This window comes from Heteronotia binoei, chromosome 4 (genome assembly GCF_032191835.1).
Source record: "Heteronotia binoei isolate CCM8104 ecotype False Entrance Well chromosome 4, APGP_CSIRO_Hbin_v1, whole genome shotgun sequence".
In the NCBI taxonomy this organism is placed as follows: domain Eukaryota; kingdom Metazoa; phylum Chordata; class Lepidosauria; order Squamata; family Gekkonidae; genus Heteronotia; species Heteronotia binoei.
In genome coordinates, this window is record NC_083226.1 from 151,993,701 (window position 1) to 152,017,099 (window position 23,399).

The 23,399-nt window shown below is 41.4% G+C and overlaps 1 protein-coding gene across 2 annotated transcripts in view; it reads left to right on the forward strand.

Annotated features, from left to right (window-relative positions):
• FGF10 (fibroblast growth factor 10) overlaps positions 1 to 23,399 on the forward strand; it is a 120,888-nt gene that overhangs the window by 73,988 nt on the left and 23,501 nt on the right. The window lies entirely within an intron of this gene.

A 23,399-nucleotide genomic window follows, 5' to 3' on the forward strand; every position in this document is an offset into this window, starting at 1 on the left:
ACATTTGCCAGCCTCACCACTTGCTAAATTTTCTTCTGCTCTCTTCGCAAGTATAATGTCCCAAAAGAATGAGGGAGAGCTGCTGGGCAAGGAAGCCGCTGATAGATTATTTTGCCAAATGCAATTCAAAATAGGGAGGTGCCCAAATAAAAAACAAATGTTTCGGCAGGCAAGGATGTCAGCTGAGGATTTGAAGTTTTATATGACTCCATGGTTTGAATCAGTTGCTAATTTCCATCCTGGCCGCCGTCGTTGAAAAATACTGCTGCTACGCCCAATAATTGCTTAATAAGGGCTGTTTTACACGTTACACAGACAAAACCTGGTTGGCCACTGAGTATATATGCTAAACAGGGACACATGAGGCTGCCTTATATTAATTCATACTATGGGTCTGTTAAGGTCATTCTGCTTAGACTGGCAGTGGCTCTTGGGGGGTCTCAGGCAGAGGTCTTTCACATCTTCTAGAACCTCATCCTTTTAATTGAGGATGCCAGGGATTGAATGTGGGACATTCTACATGGCAACCAGATGCTCTACCACTAAGTCATGGCCCTTCTCTGAGCTGCAGCCAATCTGGTCTTGTGGAACTTTGAACCTGTATGATGCAGAAGTTTGTTGCAATCGTATTTTTCATTTTAAGTTAGGCACTTAACGTTTTTTTTTTTTAAAAAAAAAACATAGTATGTATTCTGCCTATCTGCTCAGCAGTGTACAAAGCCTATCTCCAGCATAAACAGCCATGCTCCAGTTTAAGTGATACTTTCTCCAACAGATGAACTACTTAAGTTGGTAAAAGATTTCAAACTCTGTCAAGTAGAGTTGTAGGATACAGGAAGAAATCTTGAGGCTCACTTCTTCAGCTGATATTATTGTGAATTCAGAGTCTAGTTAACTGTGAACTGGTCTATCCTTTGAGCTTGGTAAGGAGGGAAAAGACAGAGGCTACCGCAAAAAGAATGTTCAGGTTTCTTAACAGCTGTAGATGTCTTCTCAGTTGGCCTAAATTGTTGGGGAAATGGCTATGCCCCAGCTTGGTTTGGCAGTTCTGGGTTGGGGAATTCCTGGAGATTTAGGGAGTGGAGCCAAGGGAAGGTAGAAATTGGGGAGGGGCTATAATGCCATAGAGTCCGCCTTCTAAAGCAGCCATTTTCTCCAGGGAAACATATCTCTGTAACTTGGAGACCAGTTGTAATTCTGGGAGATCACAAACCACCACCTGGAGACTGGCAGCAATAGCTCCAGTACTCCTCAGGCTTGGAAGAGTTGATCTCAAGTCAAATGTGAGTGGCTTGCTTCCATCTCCCCACCCCCCCCCACACACACACACCTCAGGCCCCCACGTTACTTCATTGCAGAGCTGCTCATGTTAACAGAATTATCAGTATTGTCAAACTAAAATTGGTGCAATGCAAAATAAATTTAGTGTGATATGATTAACCTAGCACAAAATCCCCTGTTCTGAGCACCTTATTTCTAAATGACAATTCTTTCATTTCCAGTTAATCATTCAATTCTTCCATAAACTTGGTGTAACAGCATGCTTGCTCAGTCACAGTAATAGATTCCCACTAAACTGAGTTCTAGAAACACTGAGAAAGCAACTTGTCGTGGAATGTGTCTGGCAGGTGGACCAGGATTTCTGCTGTATTATTGTATTAACTGCCCTTCTAAAAGTATGGCATGATTGTAAAGCTCACCATGAACTGAGATTTTGTCAGCCTGAGATGATTCAGCAAAATAACTTGCTGCAGAGAGAAAAATCCAGATGGTTTTTCAGGGATAAAAACTTTCACTTAACCCTGAGTCATGGTGAACACATGAGGATTCTCGTTCATCATGATTCAAACAAGCAGTTTTTCATAGTAAGCACTGGAGGATGATCACAATTTCTGTAAAGCATAGACAAACGTCCAGAAAGTAATAGGCCTCTTTCTTATGGCAACATATGTAAATTACAGTTAAATTATAACTGTAAATTCCTAGATAACAAATGACCTTTTGCTGTGGCATAGAATGTTTATTTGATGTATTCCTTGGACATGCTCTTACTAAACTATAGTACTTCTGAACTGTGTCCCTTGGCTTTCCTGTTAACTTCTGTGGGTTGATTTAGATGTCACATTCTGGAATTAATCATAAAACCAGATTTGGATAATATGATTAATTCCAGAGGTGTACCTGTGTTAGTTGCAGCAAAAATAAACAAGGACCTTGTGGCTATAGAGTTATATCCACTTTATGGTGAGCCAGTAGGCTCTTCAAGGCAAAAGATGTTCAGAGGTAGTTTGCTACTGCCTATCTATATGTAAAGAGCTGCGTGGGGCAGAGTGGTAAAGCTGCAGTACTACAGTCGGAGCCCTCTGCTTACGACCTGAGTTCGATCCCAGTGGAAGCTGGTTCAGGTAAGCAGCTCCAGGTTGACTCAGCCTTCCATCCTTCCGAGGTTGGTAAAATGAGTACCCAGCTTGCTGTGTGGGGGGGGAGTGTAGATGACTGGGGAAGGCAATGGCAAACCACTCTGTAAAAAGTCTGCCATAAAAACATTGTGAAAGCAACGTCACCCCAGAGTTGGAAATGACGGGTGCTTGCACAGGGGACTACCTTTACCTTTTATCTATGTGTAGTGCCCTGGGCTTCCTCGGAGGTCTCCCATCTAGTTACTAACCAGGGCCAACGCTGCTTTCAAGATCTGATGAGATCAAGCTATCCTGGGCCATCCAAGTCAGGGTGTTAATTTGGACAGACCAGATTATCCCGATCTCATCAGATTCTCAGAACCTAAGCAGGGTCAGCCCTGACTACTATTTAGACGGGAGACCAACAGTGTTGCTATGCAGCGGCAGGCAATGGCATACCACCTCTGAATGCCTCTTGCTTTGAAAATTTTGTGGGGGTTGCCATAAGTTGGTTTCAACTTTACAGCAAAAGAAATGGCATTTTAAAAGACTGTGAAATATTCCATCATAGTCTTTCATTGAATACAGCTCCTTTTTTGGTACTATAAGTGGATCCTCATGCAGACATTTTATGCAGGATGTATGGAAACAGCCAAACAGGGACTATAACCTGCAGGAAACAAAGGACAAAAATTAATCATGTACAGTGCAAATCAAGAAAAATGCAGAGTGTAATTTATAGCTGTACTAGTAAGAGTTACGTATTTTTTGTAATTTCATTGAAGTCATCGAGCTAAGAATGGTGTAACTTTGCTTGGGATTGCACTAATGTTTGCAGAGTCATGCAAAATACAAATCTAATCAAGAAAAATAACAAAGACAAAATCACCGCCTCTGCAAGGAAGAAGAAAAAGAAAAATGTCTACCCACAGGCAATCTTAGAGGCAACTGAGGTCAGGACATTGGAATAACCCTTCTTTATTCATTTTCTCCACAGTTCTTAGTGCTTGCTCATTAATTCTCTCATGAATTATGTCCTGAGGTGATAGGTATAACTGAACCAACCAGTGTCTGGAATGCCTTCATTGACTGCCTCGGAATATGGAGGTTCCCTTTAATCACCATGTCTAGAAGCCACTGATAGACTTACCCTCTATGGTAGCCCCCAAGGGATGAATAGTCTTCCTTGGTAACATTGCTGCAGCTTGGCCATTTACTGAAGCCTTGGTTGATTCTTTCTAGTATTACTGGGGTGGGACAGTTAGCAATCCTAAATAGGTCTACTCTGAATCCTACTAAGGTCTATTCAATTGGGCTTGCTTCTAGGAAAGCGCTTTTAGGATTGCACTGTCAATATTTGAAAAACCTCTCTTGCTTTTGCTGTTTTAAAAGGTCAACAAAAAGAGAAAAAAGGCAGGGCCTCTTAAGTGGTGTTCCCCAGCCCTTAGAACACTCTGCTCTGCTTGTCAGCCTTTTTCCCAAGGGCTGAGCTGTTTCAACATGTCTTTGATTTTAAGAACATAAAAGACGCCATGTTGGATCAGGCCAATGGCCCATCCAGTCCAACACTCTGTATCACCAAGTGGCCAAAAAACCCCAAGTGCCATCAGGAGGTCCACCATTGTGGCTTCATCCATAATCCTCAGTATATAAAGCTGTAACCATTTCCTTTCTTAGTGTATAAAGTTGTAACCATTTCCTTTGCTACTGCCTTTTTAGGTCTTTTTTGCTTGGTATGCTCAGAGTGGATGAGGAGGAAGAGGAATATTTCAGTTTGCTTGATCACCCTATCCTGGCCTAAGCCAGGCTCTGGGAGATGTATGGCAGATAAAAACAATTCACATGTTAAAAACAACACAGCACTTCAAATTAGAACAATAAAATTTCAAAACCCTTGATGCAGTGCATAAGGAAGATTTGGCTGAAAATCTATTGTGCTTTCTGCTTTTACTTCCTTCTGGGGGTTTTTTCTTCGTAGTCATATCCCTCTTCACCTCAAGTTTATCTTGGCTACTGACTTCTTCATACATAAGCTAGAGCCCCTGTGTTTGATTTAAAGATTCTACATCTGCCATGTAACATCAAAAAATGAGAAACTATTTTACTGCCCGGAAGCTGACAATGGAAATTGAGTTTATAAATCTTATTCAATTTAATGGGAAGTTGAAGATCCCAGAAATGCAGGATGATGCCTCCTTTCTATCACAATATTTGGTATGTCCTTCTTGCTTGGTATGACCAGTTATTCACAGGCTGCTTCCACATGGCGACAGTTCTCCATGCGGCATTCACCGTGCCTACAGAGCATTACATGGCCATTCTTCCCCCACAGTTTACTTGCCTCAGTCCCCCCACAGCCATCACCGACCTCCATCATTGGAGCACAATGATATCATAATGATACACTTTCTTCTAACTCCTATGCATTTCCAGGCTTCTTAAAAGAGAGAGAGATAAATCTGTAACCTCTTTTCGTTGCTTCTTTTTGAAGGTGCAGCTTTATAACTCTGCCGTAAAGAGGACTAGAGACTTTTTTTAAATGAAGGCTGGGGGATTTAGATGAGTCTAATAGATCATGGGAAGCTGGGTTCAGGTAGTCGGCTCAAGGTTGACTCAACTTTCCATCCTTCCGAGGTTGGTAAAATGAGTACCCAGCTTGCTGGTGGGGAAAGTGTAGATGACTGGGGAAGGCAATGGCAAACCATCTCGTAAAAAAGTCTGCCATGAAAATATTCTGATGCGACGTCACCCGGGAGTTGGAAACAATGGGTGCTTGCACAGGGGAATACCTTTATCTCTTTATTTTAATAGATCATGAAAGTAGAACATTTTAAAAAGCTATATGAAATCAGTTGAACAAAGTTTTGAATCCAGTGGCAGTTTTATGCAAGGTATGAGATTTTGTGTTTACTCACGGTGCATGCACACAAAAAGCACACACCATACATAAAACTTTGCTGGACTCAAACTTCGTTCTGTTGCTTCAGACCAACCTGGCTACCCACCTGGATCTATCAAATTAGGTTTAGAAAAGATCACATCAAAGCAGGGGAAAATACAAACAGTGGTGCATAAATTTAAGGGACGTGTCCTGGGAGTTACATTACTATAATATAGTGGGTTCAACGCACGAAAGAGACGAGGGAGTAGTGATCATATTTCCTTTATTAGATGCAGCATAGTATAGGGCTGTACTTAGAACTGAACTCGGGGCCAACAGGGCCAACTATCTATATACATTCTAGTTCCCATGCCAGCATGCCATTGGATCATTCAAACCAGCAGGGGACTCATGATTGGAGTAGGGCAGCGAGGATCTGGATCCTACTGCCCACTGTTCTTGAGTCCCCAAGCTCAGGTCTAAAGGCTCCAATGAGCCAGGCAGGAACCCCATTCGAAAGTCACATTAGTTTATGTACACAACAATTACCAACAATTAGATGTATGTTTTTTTCTCCCCTGTTTTGTTTTTGTTCTTTGCTAGGAATACCATTTCTATTCTATGGGCTTGCTTTGGCGATTTTTCCACTTTCATTAGTTTCTGTTTTCATTTGTATACAACTTGCAATTTTGTATCATTTCTACAGATTTATGCTACAACTGATGCAAAAATAGGTAGTTGTCAACACCACTATTTCCTGCAAATTTTGTTAATGTAGTCTAGAAAATTACATAGTTGCATGGAGAAACCATAGAAGACATCTGAGCTGACAAATAGTGCTGTGGCTTGTTACAAAATCTAGTAATATCCCTGGTCCAAAAGTGTGTTCCTGATGTTCTTTATCTCTCCTTGTCTTGACTTTTGACTGCCTTCAGATAGTAATGTTTTAGGGCCAGACTAATCCTTTAGCTCTCAAGAAAGACAGAGAGTGCTGTCTTTTTGAAGAATTTATGAGAGGAGAGACGTTCAGTCATATACATATTTCTGCTGAATTCCATGAACTGTAGAAGTTAGTTTGCTTAGTCCCTCGTGCTAATGAAGTTGCCAGGAGACCTTGTCGTGATCCTCCAGCATGTAATATGGCCCCCCGCACTGTGAATCCTATCACTAGCAAGTCCTTCCCCCCACCTTGACAGCAGAAGTCCACTGCATTAAAGTAACCTTTTGAGTTGATGAAGTACCTGGCAGTGCACATAACCCTGACAGATAGAGAAGGTGTCAAATGCTCAAAAGCACTTGAGAGCCGGAGGCACTTTAATCTGTCGGCGGGTGATCATTACGATTATGGTGTGTGACATGCTTGTGATCACAGCTCTTGCTTTAGAGTCTTGTCTGGCCTGTGGGTAGCCATTTATAATACGCACAGGGAGTCCCAGATCAAACATTGTCCTGCCAAGTGATTGCAAACATAATGCCTTACAACTGAGATTCAAGATCCAAGGCAGAGATTCTGTCATGGGTACTTACGCTGAAGTCTTCCTCTGATTGCTAAAATTATTCATGGCATGTGTGAAGATGTGTTATGACATTTCTGTAGCTAAATTTCATCTTTGGCTTATATTTGGGTCTTCAAATATCATTGTCCATACTAAAATTATATTTTTATTCACTCACCCACTGGTATAAAATGCAAGCTTTAGAAATAGTATGTTGTTCTTCAGGCACATATCTCACAAATAAAAGCAAACTTGTTTGCTAACTTTTCCTCCAGAGCGGTGTACATGTTATTCTCAGGTGGTCTCCTTTCCAGACGGTTGTCAGAGTAAGAGCTATTTAGCTTCTTTAGGAGAATTTCAACCTGTGCTTTCAAGCCATTGTCTGCTATGTTGTCGTTACTTGGCTGAATATACTATTGCCTAGTTCTATAAGTAGAAATGCTCAAACCAAACTCAGAGTTTTCTTTTTCACCTGCATTTGCAACTAATATATGCTGAACATGAAACAACAAATTGCAGAAGGGATGGAATGGAGGAAGAAGCATTCAAGACTAAAGCTTGGTCATGTAATGCTTTGGAGTTAATCTGTGAATTGACCCCATGTTGAGAGGGGAAGATTGCAAACAAACTTCACTGCCATGAGATGAACTTTGGGATCTTGCTCATTCTCTTTTGAATTCTAGAGCAAAATACCATTAGGAGAAACATGTGGAATGTATTTTAAGCTTTTGGCCAAGAGATAATGGAATTCATTGTTTCTGGGAAATGTTTTGGCTCATCTCTTTTAAAAGAACAGGTGCAGTAATACAATTTTGTCCAGCAAGCCCTGGTATCTTTTTTTGGAAGTATGGTAGCCTTGGAACTGTTGCTTTTGTCATTCTGTTTTTCATGTGATAAACTATCTGATGAGCAATGAAGAAGATGATATTGGATTTATATCCCTCTCTCCACTCCAAAGAGTCTCAGAGTGGCTCACAATCTCCTTTACCTTCCTCCCCCACAACAGACACCCTGTGAGGTGGGTGGGGCTGAGAGGGCTCTCACAGCAGCTGCCCTTTCAAGGACAACCTCTGCAGAGCTATGGCTGACCCAAGGCCATTCCAGCAGGTGCAAGTGGAGGAGTGGGGAATCAAACCCGGTTCTCCCAGATAAGAGTCCGCACACTTAACCACTACACCAAACTGGCTCTCTGGAGTTCACAATTTAAGTGTACACATGTGGAGACCAATCTGATTTCCAAAAACAGATCTCCTTTCTAAGCCATGAGTTTACTTCCATGAGTTTAGAAGGGAGTAGCTTGTTTAGGATTCCACTGTTAATGGAGTCACCTTGCACGAATTGCTACTTTTCAAATTAAGATCTTAATTAATGCATTGTGAAGTCATTGCAGGGGTCTTTGCCATCATTGCTGGGGGGTTTTGTGTTCTGAATCAGGCACTGACTCGTGAATTATCGGAATCATAAAGTGCTGTAGGATTGTTGAAGCCAAGTGAAAACTAAAACTGTAATTATCTTACATAAAACCCATTTTATAACAACTCTAAAGAGTGAGTAGGAACTGAAAAGAATTCCCAAATAGTGTGGTTGCTACCTGTGTGTTGTTCAGCATGATAGTTAATCTCAAAACTCCTTTCTGGGATTATGCAGATGAAGCACTGGAGCTGTGCACCTAGAGGTGCGGCCAGATCAAAGTAGATCCTATTGAGTTCTGTGGGGGAGGTGCTGTCTTTCACTTCATGCCTCCTTTCTTTTGGGTGTGGGAATGAGGAGTGATGTTATGTGGTGACAGGAGTTGGACATATTTGTAAGATTTGTTTAATCTGGCCACAGTCCCTTGGAAAAGTAAACTCATACTGAAGGTACATCATTCTGTAATGGTGGTCAAATGAGATATCATTAAGAATTCGCAGATGAAAATGGAGATTTTGGTTTTGTACGCAAGATGCAAAAGGTCACTTTGATCCTCAGATCATATCTTTACAAGAAACATACATCCAGCCAAATGCGGCTTCCTACTTTGGTTTGAAAGAAGCAGGAGGAAAATTCAGGAGCATAACAGAAAGGAAACCAGAGTCTTGCTTCTGTCACCTGCCATTGTTACTACCTTTCCATTCTGATGGTCCTGTACATAGTCTGTATAGATTCATATCCATTTCCAAGATTCCATCCAGCCCATTTTTCAATTTTGTGCAGTTTTCTAGTTGCTTCATGCATTTGACAGTAACATGTTAAGGTTTTAGTATGGGCGAATTGCCGAAGTAGGAAGCAGAATTTGGCTGGGTGTGTGTTTCTTGCAGAGGTATGATCTTGAAGATCAAAATGACCTTTGTACCTTGCATATTAAACCAAAATCTCCATTTTCAGCTGGGAACTCTTAACGGTGGCTCATTTGACCACCATTATAGGATGTACCTTCAATATAAATTGACTTTTCCAGGGGATTGTGGCCAGATTAAACCAATTTTACAAACATGTCCAACCTGAGGCTAGAAAAGCCACTTTGATCCAGGATGCTGTGAATTTCTGTTTTAACCTGTGTTATTTAACACACTAGCAACACATTCTTGGGAGAAAGACCTGTTAATAGACCTGATTAATAAACTTGTGCAGAAAGATTACTCACAAAGTCAACTTGTGCTGCTGTTAGGACTTTGCAAATGTGCCTACACTTACTAAAAAAGACTCCCTCAACTTTTCCTCCATAATAATAATCATCTTTGAAAATTGTTGGGTATTCCTTGAAAATTGTTGGAATGACACTGGTATGCACAGGGCTTCTGCCTTAATCACAATTAAAGATTATACAGCTATGACTTGTGCTGGTCCCGTTCATCTTCAGTAGGATTTGACACAGGCTGCATATCTTGTATGTTTTCTGTAACTATGACATTTTTGTGGGAGGATCTACTTTTGCTTAAATTTCAGTTCTGTAACAAATACCTTCTACAACTTCATTTTCACTGATTTTTACGACTAAGAGATTTGAAAACAAAAACAAACCTTCTGTTCAAAAGTATTGAGAGTTTTATGCCCCACCTTCTTTGGGTATTTCTTATCTTGTTTTAACTAAAAATGTCAGTTTTGCTTTATTCTCCTATAATAAAAGTCACAGCCTCTAATTGTTACCAGCAATATTAGTGGCACACTAGTGTTTACATCCTGAATATGCTTCTAATTTTCCCAGTCAAAGGCAAATTGCTGATGACATCTTAATATTTTGCTCTTTTTTGGCAGTTAGTGCCCAAACTAGCCCTGACCTCTATAGCCCAGGCTAGCCCAATCTTGTCAGATCTCAAAAGCTAAACTAGCTAGTATTTGGATGGGGGATCTCCAAGGAATACCAGGGGCATTTCTTGAAACATTTCTTGCCTTAAAAACAAGTCTAGCTTGCCACTTAGTGCATAACACTAAAAGAGGTAGAACTTCTGGCTGCAGGATAGTCTTAGGATCTCCTGGCATGTGACAGTTATTAATGCCAGACTACAAGATTATGATCTTGAATTGAATGTTTGCCAGATGTGTGGTAAAGTGAAAGGTGGCACAGCTAACAGAATCTGACTTCCTGTCTATGTTAGTCTAAGTTAAGTGAATATTAAGTCAGGATTAATTAAAGCCCTAGCATAGACAAGGCTTCACCTTTACAGCAGGCTTGAGATGAAAGGTTAGGATTGTGCACATGATAACATAAGCCACATGCTAGGTCGAAAATTAGGAATCAGCTGTCAGACTCAACTTGGTTTATAGTACCCTCTTAGCCAACCTCTTATCCATGGGAAGTGGACTTGCAAGAACTGTATTCCATTCCATATCTTTATCAGATTTAGGGCTTTTTTTTTCAGTAGTGTGACTTGCAAAAGTCCTGTAATTTTCAGTGATAACGTGTGACTGTGGAATATGTTCAGCTCATCATCTTTAAAAGAATTTAATGAGAGATTAGTAACTTGACAGAGTGTTGCTACTTTGGGCTGTGTGCTGTTTGCCAACATTAGCTGCTGTGAACTAGCATTTACCAAATGCTGCTAGGAAATAACCTTAGGGAAATACAGTATTGGATGCCAAGGTTTTGAGATCTGCATTTCCAACAGAACCTCTTCATGTCAAAATATAGGAAAAGAGAAGGTGTTATAAGAGATCCAGTGGCCAGGGAAGGCCAGAGGAGATGGGATTTGAAAGCTGAAGTGTCAAGCTAAGGAATAAACCACATTAACTGATACAAATCTAGAACGACTATGTCAAAATATGGCTGGTGCCAGAGAAATCAAGCCGTGTGAACATGCAAGCCTGCCTTGTGCTGAGTCAGACCATTGGTCCATGTAAGTTAGTATTGTCCACAGAAAAAAGTCTTTCTCAGTACTGCTTTTAGGTTGTTACTAAGGGCAGTTCATACCAAGATCCTTCAACTGGAAATGTGAAGGATGGAACCTGACATCTGTTATGTGCAAAGTGCAACATTCAGTCCTTGATGTGGAGGAAGTATTAGCCTGAGATAACGTAGTAATACAAATAAGAGTGGGAATGGGACAAGCACAAAAAAAGCAAGAAGAGGCAAAGCACATAATAAGGACCTTCCTTTGCTAGGGAGGTCGGTAGGGTTATAGATTGTCAGGAAAAGATGTAATTTCACAATGGGGACTATAACCGTTGTGACCTAAATTTAGGCATGTACAGCCGTTAATGCAGGAGTATGTCCACATGGGTGTTTTTGAGAAGCAATGTCTTTGTATAACGCAACTGGTCCTGCAAGCCTTAAGCACCCCAGCTGAGTTCCATGCTGGCTGTCCATCATTTCTGCATGGTAAAAGGGAACTTTAGCTGGATTATCATCAGCTGAACCAGCTACACAATCTTAGGGCAAAGTTGCCACTGGGCTGTGCCAGGTCACACATCACTGAACTATGTGACATCCCCCTGGATGAACTACATCACCAGTTCCATTTTCCAGTTAGAACACAATGGATTTCTGTAAATTATAATAAACTGATTGAAAATTCACCTTGTTCCTTGCTTTCTCAGTACTTCATTTTAGACTAGGACTAAGTGTTGTTAAACGTACATATTCATTTACAATCACACTACATTATAGATTCTTTTGAATGCACTGGGTTGGATCACAACAGTGTCACCTTCCCCTGCCACTAGGCACTTTCCCAGGATACAATGGGCTCTTCTGTTAGCCTTGTGCTGAACCTGTGGGATACAGCACCATGGAATCCCTTTCACTAAATATGTTTCAGTGGAGAAACCCTTCCTTCAGTCTTTTGCTATCAGAGAAAAGCTTATTGAAAGGAAATAATTAAGTGCAGTAGAGTAGATGGTTGCCTTTGTATATATCCTATTAGCGGAGAAGCATTTTAAAAGATAGGCATTCAAAATCTAGTTTATTATTTTCAATTGATCTTTGTTTTGTCCTGCTCTAACTATTCCTTAAGAGCTTTCTATGATGCAGTGAGTGAAAAGCCCAAATAAATAAATGAAATAAAGTTTGGAGCTCAAAATTCATCAACTAAAATTTTTTCATTAATTCCAGAATCTGTTGGAAAAATCAACAGTTCCCCAGTTCATAACTGTTGACATGAGGAGGGTCTTCAGCTGAAATGAAGTAGAAGTGTAGTACAAGCTATGTGGCATGGTACAGGGAGCCAGTGTGATGTAGTTGTTAACATGTTGAAGCTGGTTCAACTTCCAGGTTCAACTCCCTAATTAGCCGTGACACTGTAGATGACATTACACCATTTGCCCTCTGTTAGCCTAACTTAAATCATGAGGTTATTGTGAGAATAAAATAAGGAAGGGAGAATCCTGTCTTGAACTCAGCAGAGGAAAGGTAGATTAAAAATGTGATAAGTAGATCAAAGACCTTAGAAGATAACACAGAGAAAGGGTTTTTTACAAGAATTTTTTTATGCTGGAAAGGAAATGTGGTTGCCATTATTGCTATTGGGTAGAATGGAAAGTTATATTTGTTTGTTTGAAATATTTATATCCCATTTTCTCCTGATCAGTCAGACTCAGTTTGTGGGCCGGAGGGTAAAATTTTATGAAGGTTATGGGATTAATTGTTTTCATGTGAGGCTGAAATCCCATGCGCGCTTGGAAGTAAGCCAGCCCCATTGTGTTCAGTGGGACTCGCTTTCAAGCAAATATGTGGAGATTGTAAATGTGTTCCAAGTACAGTCTTTCAATCTATGTGAACTGTGAAAATATGTATTTTTTTCCTTTTTCATACATAGTTGGGAAGACCATTATTGTACTGTCTGTTTTCTTTGGCAAATGTTTCCTTTTCTCACTGTTTTTATATCACATTTATGCCATTTTTAATGCAGCTGATACAAAAGCAATCATCAATTTTAGTGGCAATATTGCCACTAAATTTTGTTATTTGGATCAGGAAAAAAGGACACCACCGTTCCCACCCAAGTGTGGAAAATCCATAAAAGAAATAGGAATTTTCAGACAAAATCAGAGTTGTCACAAAATGTGGTTAATATATATATCTTTCTCTTAAGCTGAAGAGCCCACTGCCTTGAGAGGTATAATGAGAGGTACTAACTGTGAGGCACAGGTTTGCACAATACACAGTCATCTGAGAATATTAGCAAAGTTGATAAAACAATATAAAAGTTGGGTGTGAATAATGAGAGCAGAAGGCTGTAAATTATGTTCTTCAGACCTACCTTCAAAGTTCCTTAGCTGGAGTGGAGACTTTGCTATCCTGCTTTGCTTTCTGTTTTTTAATGAGGTGATGAAAGAATGTTTAGGGAAATGGCACTTATTGTTATTGCACTGGAGAAAACGTTAAAGTGTTTGCTCCAGGGAGAGAAGCTACATGATCCAGGCAATCAATTGAGTGTAAAAGATGAAAATGCTGCAAGAGACATGTATCAGGTGCATGCAGTAGACTGGACAATTGTTTACATATGTGTACCAAAATGGCTGGCCTTGAGTTCTTTTTAACACTATTGCCTATGGAGGTTAACTATGACAGCTTGCTGCTCAAACAAAGCAAAAAGGTGTTCAGGGGGTGTGGATGGGTGTTGTTTTTTGTTTAGTGTGCAGAGAGATCTCATAGGGCTTCAGGGGAAGCCCATAGAAATGGCGATTGGATTTCCAAAAAAACCAGATCTGGTCACTGTGAGGGGAATGGGGGGCAATTGGATTTCCAAAAAACAGATCTGCAAGGGGAATGGGAGATAGCCGCGGTTCAAAAGGAGCCTGCACATCAACTGGTGGGGAATTGATCACTTGAGCTGGCTCAAGCAGAAGCCCAGTGATGGAACAACTGCCAGTGAGGAATCAGCCAAAGAATACTCATGTCATAGGACCCAGTAGACAGAAGGTCTTGAAGCAAGCATTAAAAATAACTCAACCATTGGTCCTGGAATAACAATACCTAGCTGAGACTGGGGAGCTTGCGAGACAAGGTTGAAGGTGGGTGGCATGTGTGTAAAAGGTGTTGGGAGGCATTTAAGCCACAGCAAGATTCTTGACATCACTTGGCCACATTGTAGTATTAGGCAATACAGGGGTAATATGCCTAAATTGCTGGAACTGAATCCCACTTTGGAAGGTAGAGGAGACCAGGGCTATACATATGATGGGGAAAGGCAGGGGAATGATACAGTGTCTGGCAATGTTGCAATAACAAGGGCCCATGTAGTAGCAGATGAATGTAAAGGGAGAGCTAATTCCCTGCCTCATACTTTGAGCTCAGAACCGTACACTGTTGTTGTTTTTGTTTTTAAATCATGGCCAAGATATATTGGAAGGATTAATAATGTGTATCCATATCACTTTAAAAGCTTCAGTTTTCCGCATTTCCTTGAGTTCCTGAAATATTTGACAGGGGTAGGTAACCATGTGGAAAGATAACATACTCTTGACTAAACATGTACAGATTTAAAAGAACTGATAACAAGCCCTTCCTGAAGTAGCTCCGCTACAGTTAAATTGTACCCTCTCAAATCAATGCCTGCCTTTTGACTCCTGAGCACAGCAGCTGCTTTATTTTTATTGTTGTTATCATTATCATCACTGTTGTTGTTATTAATTCAATTTCTACCCCACCCCTCCCCACCAAAGCAGGCTCAGGGCGGGTTGCAACATATGGGTTTATACAACCATATAAAAACTCTAACTTATGACAATTAAAAACTCAGTATCACCACTAAGATGGCATTATAAATCATGTTGCCCTGGGTTTGCTTTAGATGTTAATAGATCTGGTCTGATCAGTGGGTTCTCCAAATATTAAAACCAGTGAGCATTATCATAGGAATTTGAGCAAGAGGGGCTGACCACATTAGTTGTCCTCAATGAAAAGCCTGGCAGAAGAGCTCCATGTTACATTTTACTCCCATTTTATTGTAGCAAGTCCTGCAGGACCCTGATCTCTGTGGGGAGCTAGAAGAATAGAAGATAAAATACACCTTTGCTAGTTGGAAACTATCCTGTTTCTCCATATTCTGTCCTAACAGTAGCCTCTAGTCCAGTGTATGGGTTGTACATCAAAACAATCAGAGGTTGTGGCACACCCATTTTTTAAAAAACCAACCATAGCTTTTCATGACCCACACAATCAGAAGGTTGGTGTTCTCTATGAAACACAAGTTGATTTTCTTTGAAATTCTTTCATATACTCCAGTAACCAACGTAACTTTGCAATATGATCTTTAGTGCCTCTTCCATTTCTGAATCCAGTGTGGTACAGTGGTTAAGAATGGCAGACTTTAATCTGGAGAATTAGATTTGATCCCCCACTTAATTTCCCCACTCCTCCACATGAAACCTACTGGGTAGCTGTGGGCCAGTCATAGTTCTCTCAGAACCAGGTCCAACTCAAATATCTGGGAACTTTGGGGATGGAGCCAGAAGACTTTAGGGATTGAAGCCAGGAGCAAGGTTGTGACAAGCACGATTGACCTCTGAAGGGAGTTCTGGCAATCACATTTAAAGGGACTGCACTGCATGCATTCCCTCCATTTGGAAATACTGAAGGATAGGGGCACCTTCTTTTGGGGCTCATAGAATTGAACCCCGTGGTCCAGCCTTTTTGAAACTTGGGGGGAGTGTATTGAGGAGAGGGACTGGATGCTATGCTGAAAATTTGATGCCTCTTCCTCAAAACCAGAGCCCCCAATACCCATAGATCAATTCTCCATTACACCCTATGGGAATTGGTCTTCATAGGGTATAATGGAGTGTCCAGCTAGGGTTGCCAAGTCCAATTCAAGAAATATCGGGGGACTTTGGGGGTGGAGCCAGGAGACATTAGGGGTGGAGCCAAGATCAAGGCTATGACAAGCATAATTGAACTCCAAAGGGAGTTCTGGCGATCACATTAAAGGGACGGCACACCTTTTCAATTCCTTCCTTCCATAGGAAATAATGGATAGGGGCACCTTCTTTTAGGGCTCATAGAATTGGACCCCTGGTCCAATCTTTTTGAAACTTGGGGGGTATTTTGGGGAGAGGCACTAGATCCTATACTGAAAATTTGGTACCTCTACCCCCAAAAAACAGCCCCCCCAGAGCCCCAGATACCTGCAGATCAATTCTCCATGATTTTCTATGGGAATAAATCTCCATAGGGAATAATAGAGTTCCCAGCAGACATTTCCCTCCCCTCCCCCCGCTTTCTGATGACCCTGAAGCGGGGGGAGGGTCTCCAAACCGGGGGATCCCCTTCCCCCACCTGGAGATTGGCAACCCTATGCCCAGCAGACATTTTCCTCCCTCCCTACTTTCTGATAAACTTGAAGTGGGGGAAGGCCTCCAAACTGGGGGGGGGGGTTCCCTGCCCCCACCTGAGGATTGTGCAACCCCCCAAAAAAGAATACACAGATGGAAGGTAAGGTAAGTAAGAGGATTGTGTGATCCCAAAAAAAAGAATACACGGATGGAAGGTAAGTAAGCACCAGACATAAAATTAAATAAATGCAATGTTTAGTTAGTTTCCATAGGGTATAATGGAGTACCCAGCAGACATTTCCCTCCCCCCTCCCTGCTTTCTGATAAACTTGGGGATCCCCTGCCCCCCAACTGGGGATTAGTAACCCTACACCTTAAGGTAGAGAAAAGTGGAATATAAAAACCTATTCTTCTTAAATATCTGGCATTTCTCATTCCATATGATATATGGTAACAGTCTTTGTTGTAAGATTTTGAGCATCACTCGAGTAAAAAAAATTAGTGCAATTGTCAGTTGGTGAGAGGATGATTTCTTTCCCCCGGTTGCTTTGAGTGCAGCTTTCACTTCGCTTTTTAAAACAATGGTTTCTTTTTCAAAGGATTCCTCTTGGAAGGAATCTGTCATCCTCTCATCTCTCCTGTATAGTTCTTCAGTGTATTGGTCCTATCGTATCTTCATTTTGTCCAATTCAGGTAAATGTATTTCCATGTTGATCTTTCAGCATCCTCAACTGTACTATAAATTTTCCTTTGTTTTCCTGCATCTTGTGGAACAGATCTCTTGTTCTTCCTTTTGTGCTGTTCTCATTTATTTCTTTGCACTGATTATTATAATCAGGGGTTGTTTTGTAGAAAAGATAGGTGGTGGAGCTCATCCAGGGATTGTTATGCAGCTGCACCTACTATTCAATGGACAAGGAGGTGGAACTCTCAGAAATGTTCAGGAGCTGTGCTCCTGTGAGCTCCCACTGAATCCAAGGCCTGATTATAATACTTCTCCTTGTCTCTGCGTGCCAGTAGCTGGAATGTTGCATTTAGACTTCTGATTCTGTTTTCGTCACCTCTTACTTTCAGTTCTTTTCTATCTTTAGCAATTTTAAGAGTTTCATCCAGGCCTCTGATTCAGTGGGAGCTCACAGGAGCACAGCTCCTGAACCTTTCTGCGAGTTCCACCTTCTTCTGAGAGTTCCACCTCCTTGTCCATTGAATAGTATGTGCAGCTGCATAACAATCCCTGGATGAGCTCCACCACCTATTTTTCTGCAAAATGACCCCTGGTTTCATCCATCAGCCATTAAGGTTTTTCATTTCTTTTGGCTACAGGAAGAATGTTTGTGCATTCTTCCTTTCTGGCTGCAACCCATAGTTAAAGTCTAGTAGCACCATAAGAGACAAACAAGACTTTTTGATTCTTGAAAGCATATATCCCCAAAATTTTGTTGATTTCTAATGTGGTACTGGACTTGAAGCTAGCTCTTCTACTGTAGACCAACATGACTACCTTCCAAAACCTTCCCATGTTGTGATTTTGTCTCTTCCCTGGCCCAATATTAAGGCTTGATAGAATTGTAGATGTAGAGCATCATGCACCAGAATTCCATTTTCTTCATTTGGGGCTAAATTTGTATAACTGCCTCCCCCCCCCAAAAAAAAAGATCAGCCACCACTACGCTAAGGGCACTGTAGTTTTCAGAAGAGGATAAACAAAGAATTTCCAGTGACCTCAGTAGACTTCCATTTTCAGATTTCAGGACCGGGAAGGACATGACGGTTTAAACCAGTCTGAAACTGGCTTCAAAGAAGTTTACATCTGTAGTCTAGATGTGACCTTTGGTTCATTCACTGATGGCATTCATGAGCCATCAGCTTGGGCAGCCACAGTGGCAGCTCTCATTTCTTATTGCTGAAAGAAGTAAAAAGCATAAAACAAGTCCAAAGGCAAATCACTATGGCTTTGTCAATTTGTTTCAGCTGTAGGTAGCGTGTGTCCTACTTCATCTGTCAGTCATTTGTGTTTGGATGACTAATGCTACTGGACCAAGTTACTTAGAAGACATTCGGAAGAGTCCACACCCAGAAAAATTACTTTGAACAATTTACTGCCATGTTCTTAAGAAAAGAGTGTTTCTAATTTTTGGTCCACATAGGCTCTCGCAGTTTTTTATTAACAGCAACAAAACAATTATCTTGGATCATTAAACTTCTGTGAAGCCAGTTTCAGACAGATTTATTTTATTTTTTTGCTTAATGATACAGTTAAAAGGTCCATAAACATGTAAAATAAAAGTCTAACATATATTACATTTCCACCCCTATTCTGATTTAATGTCAACCACAAGAAGCCCACTGTTACAGCAAAAGATTATTATTATTTCAAAATATTCTAAGATGATGCCCTGACATGGATAGCCCAGGCAAACCTGATCTTGTCAGATCTCGGAAGCTAAGCAGGGTCGACTCTGGCAAGTACTTGGATGGTAGGCCTTCTTGAAATACCAGGGGCAAGCTTTATTCAGCCACCTCTCTGAATATCCTCCAGGCTCCCAGTAGGGGTCAGTCACCAGAAGTTGCCATGACTTCCAGGTGCAGACATATACAATATTCTAGAAGTTTAGGCTTTACAGTCTCCAGGATAATGCCTCTTTCTTTTGGCTTGCACCCTTAGTTTGGCAAACAGGTTATAAATATTGTATAATGAGAACATCTGTTCTTAACAAGAAACAATTTTATTTATAAAGTTGTCAGAAAGCTCCAGGACAAAACTTGGGAGTTGTACAAACAAATAACACCTTATTCCAGCTCATTTTCCAGATATAGTTCCTCTGTTGTCCTTTAGACTTAAAATAAAAACAGCAAGTGGCTGCAAGAGACGAGGTTGCCTATAAAAACAGAATATTAATAATAATATTTTGGGGACATGGTCCTCCAAATCAGCCTGCCAAACTTGGGGAAATGGTCCAGGTTTTTCAAATAAGTCAAGATTACTTTCATTTTTAAGTTCTCTAAGTAGATTATTTTAGTAGGCTTATGCAGAAATCATTTGGTTGTGGTGGTGTTGCCTGAATTTGTTTTAGTGGGCTATAGCTGAGATAACACTCTTGTCTTGTATACAGAAGTCACTTGTGTTGCGTGCTAAAGGCCCAAGGCCCTGCCACATCTAATGAAAATTATATATAGGACTGAAAAGACCTTTGCTTGAGGGTACTAGAACAATATTGCCAGGCAGAGTAGACAGTATCGTTTTGGTATAATAAAGCAGCTTAATATGCTATTCTCACTTCAGGTGATGCTATCCTGCTATGCTCACTTCGGGTGATGCCCGTGAATATTGAATTTTTCTTTCATGGCGCCAGCAATTCGTCTAGTTCATGTAAAAATGTACCATTCTGTTCATTTCGAGTTATCTCTGATTGGCAGAGAGCTCTGCAGAAGATCAAAAAATGGGGCAGCAGGTGTGTACTGAGGAAAAAAGACAGTGCTGAATTTATGCAAAGCGAGATTTCCACTCTCAAAAGATTCCCAAAGTTCTGCTTATGTACCTCACATACCTACCTTATAAGGACCCCAAGAAAACCTTGGGGGAGACTATGAAGTAGTTGTTTCTGGACCTGGGTGAAGTATGTTCTTTACAAGCCACGTGTTCTAGAATAGTTATTCAAAGATCTACAAACTAGCATTCCCTTTTGCAGTAATTGTTGTTGTAAAGAATGAACTGCAACATTTTCTGTAAATGTGCTCAGTTTATATTTCCATCACTCTTTTTTTCTAAAATAGCGCGAAAGTTAGGAAATAGTGTTCAAAACCACATTGGCTTTCGTTAACGATCTTCTTTGTGGGGTGAGATGACCAGCCATTGTTTAGCTTCCTTGTCATTTTGTATAATGAATACTTGTTCTAACTATAAAAGGGCAGTTGATTTTAAAGTAAGTATATTTGGCTTCTCTGGGGAACGCAGTTCAGTCTTTGGGACCCATAAAGCCGGCACATGTAATGACCACAGGGCATATCTCATGTAGATATTTGGAATGTTTCTAATTATATTGAATTGGAAATGATTTGGGCACTGAGAGCCATGCTTTTAACAGTGGATGTGGTCGAACAGGATTAGCCATAATTGTTGCAGTTAACAGAGTTCCGACTGTTACCAAAAAAAGAGAAAGAAAATAGTGTGCTATCTGTCTTAAAATGATAATGGAGACCACAAGTATGTATCCCTCTCCCAAAATTCTAGAGGGTGTAAACTTGAATTGAGCAACTACTGTTGAGAATGACCAAAATGGTTTTATTGCTTTTTTTCTGCTTATTTTCTTGCAGAAATGAATGCTTTTTGTGCTAAACCCATTATTTCCTTTTATTATCTGAGCCTTCCAAAACACCTCAGAGCCTTTGAGACTGCATCCTTTCACGATCACGAAAAATCAGTCAGAAACATCAACTTAATGCAACCAGGCTGATTAAGGTCAAAGGCAAAAGACAGTTTTGATGTGTATTTTTCCTCCTTGGTTGCTATTTCAGATTTAGAGCAAAAAAAAAACCCTAGAAGCATCAGCAGGTATTAAAAAAAAAAATTAGAAATATGTGCAAAATACTATCTACTGAGGAGCTTTTTCTTCCCACTCAAAACGTACAGGAACATATGTCAGTCTTGGGCCCCATAAAGCTAGCATATCTCTTAGTATGCAAATAAATTTTATATTGTACCTATTAATGCTGTTTTCTCCAACGTTAGTGTTTTTAAACCCCTCTCTGTTGGAGGCCCCTTAAAAACTCAAGGCAGTGGGTTGGATCCAGTGCAAAATTTCCCCCTGCACTACACATTTTTTTTACAAATGGAAATACAAGAAAAACACTAACAGTGTTTCAAAATTATTGTATCCCCTGTTACATTTCCACAAGATCTTCTGCAACTGGGCACAATAATATATAGGAAGGAAAGTACTAGATCAGGGGTGTCGAACTCATTTGTTATGAGGGCCAGATCTGACATAAATGAGACCTTGAGGGGCCGAGCCATATCAGCTTGTGCCAAGCCATGCTGGGCTGGGCCATGTGTGTACCTATTTAAGATTAGGTAAAGGACAAACACACACACACACGCACACACACATATATATATATAAAACTTAAAACATTAGCACTGATTGGTCTTAAAGGTGTTTTCTTTGTATCTCTCTCATATAGGGTTGCCAATCCCCAGGTGGGGGCAGGGGATCCCCCGGTTTGGAGGCCCTTCCCCCGCTTCAGGGTCGTCAGAAAGCGGGTGGGGTGGGGAGGGGAGGGAAATGTCTGCTGGGAACTCTGCTATTCCCTATGGAGATTTATTCCCATAGAAAATCATGGAGAATTGATCCGTGGGTATCTGGGGCTCTGGGGGGGCTGTTTTTTGGGGTAGAGGCACCAAATTTTCAGTATAGCATCTAGTGCCTCTCCCCAAAATACCCCCCAAGTTTCAAAAAGATTGGACTGGGGGGTCCAATTCTATGAGCCCCAAAAGAAGGTGCCCCTATCCTTCATTATTTCCTATGGAAGGAAGGCATTGAAAAGGTGTGCCGTCCTTTTAAATGTGATGGCCAGAACTCCCTTCGGAGTTCAATTATGCTTGTCACAGCCTTGATCTTGGCTCCACCCCTAATGTCTCCTGGCTCCACCCCCCAAAGTCTCCTGGCTCCACCCCCAAAGTCCCCAGATATTTCTTGAATTGGACTTGGCAACCCTACTCTCATGGGATCCACGGAACTGGGCAAAGGAAGCTCTGGCTCTTTCCCTCTCTCCCCAGGGGACCAGGAAGAGCTTCAGCCAATAGAAGGAAGAGAGGCTTGGCTCAGTAGCTCTGCTGTGATTTTCCTCAATGGAGAAAATCAAGGTTTTGCTCTGTAGCTCCTGTGTGAGTGAGCAAGCCTTGCAATGCAAGCTGTGATGCAGAAGGGAACAAGAGAGGGAGAAGGAAGCAGATGACAGCCAGTTGCTCAGGGGCCTGATAGGAGCCCTGCATGTTTGACACCCCTGTACTAGATGTTGCACAGGATCATGCACAAACAGAATTGCACTAAATCTGTTTGTTTCTTCTTGCACATCACTGGATCCATGGCAGTGTATATGTGATAAGTGTCTTTATACCCCCGCTTGGATTCTGAAGTAAACCTCTATTGACACAAGTGATTTGCAGTCCCAGCACCTAGAGACAGGGAGAGGGCCCCTTTACTTCTACCTGCCAGTAACACTTTTTTGCACAGCAAACAAGATCCTCTAAAACCAGTTTCTGTTTGCCACACAAAAAAGGCCAAGCTAGTTGCAATTTCGGGGCAGATAGTGTGAAATCCGACAGAAGCCTCGCAGAGAAGAGGAGCATGAGAGCGGCGTGTGGCTAATGGGAAATCAGAGTTTTTGGAATAGAATGTAGAATAAATTGGGCACAACTTTTTAATTGGTTACAGCTGTAAGAAGCCTTGGCCTAGCATGAGTCCACTGGATCCTGGCATTGACTGATCCACCTGCCAGTCAATGTATCTGGTCCCACCCAGTCCACCTGCTGGTGTAGGGAGAACCATGGGATGGCAGGTTGCTGAATTCCACAATGACGGTCACCACTAAGTGGTCTCCTCTGCCACCTGGGCATGATGGTAATCTGTTGACAGCCCCCAAGCTGGGCCTGTCCCATAAACTGTTCACAGACCCTGCACTGGGCCTTGAAAGCCCTCACCCCAAGATCCCTTAACAGGATCCCCATATGCCAGGAAAATGGGCACACAGGCTGGTTTTCCTGAAATGGATCCAGACCCATTCTGATACCACCACAAAAGCCAGGCATCCTCCCACCTGGCTCCCACCAAGATTTCTACAGCTGTAGCCAAGTCCGCAGGCCATACCAAATGCCAGACAGAGATGTGTCCAAGCCCCATGAAGATAAATGAATGCAGGCAACCTGAAACAGGGCCC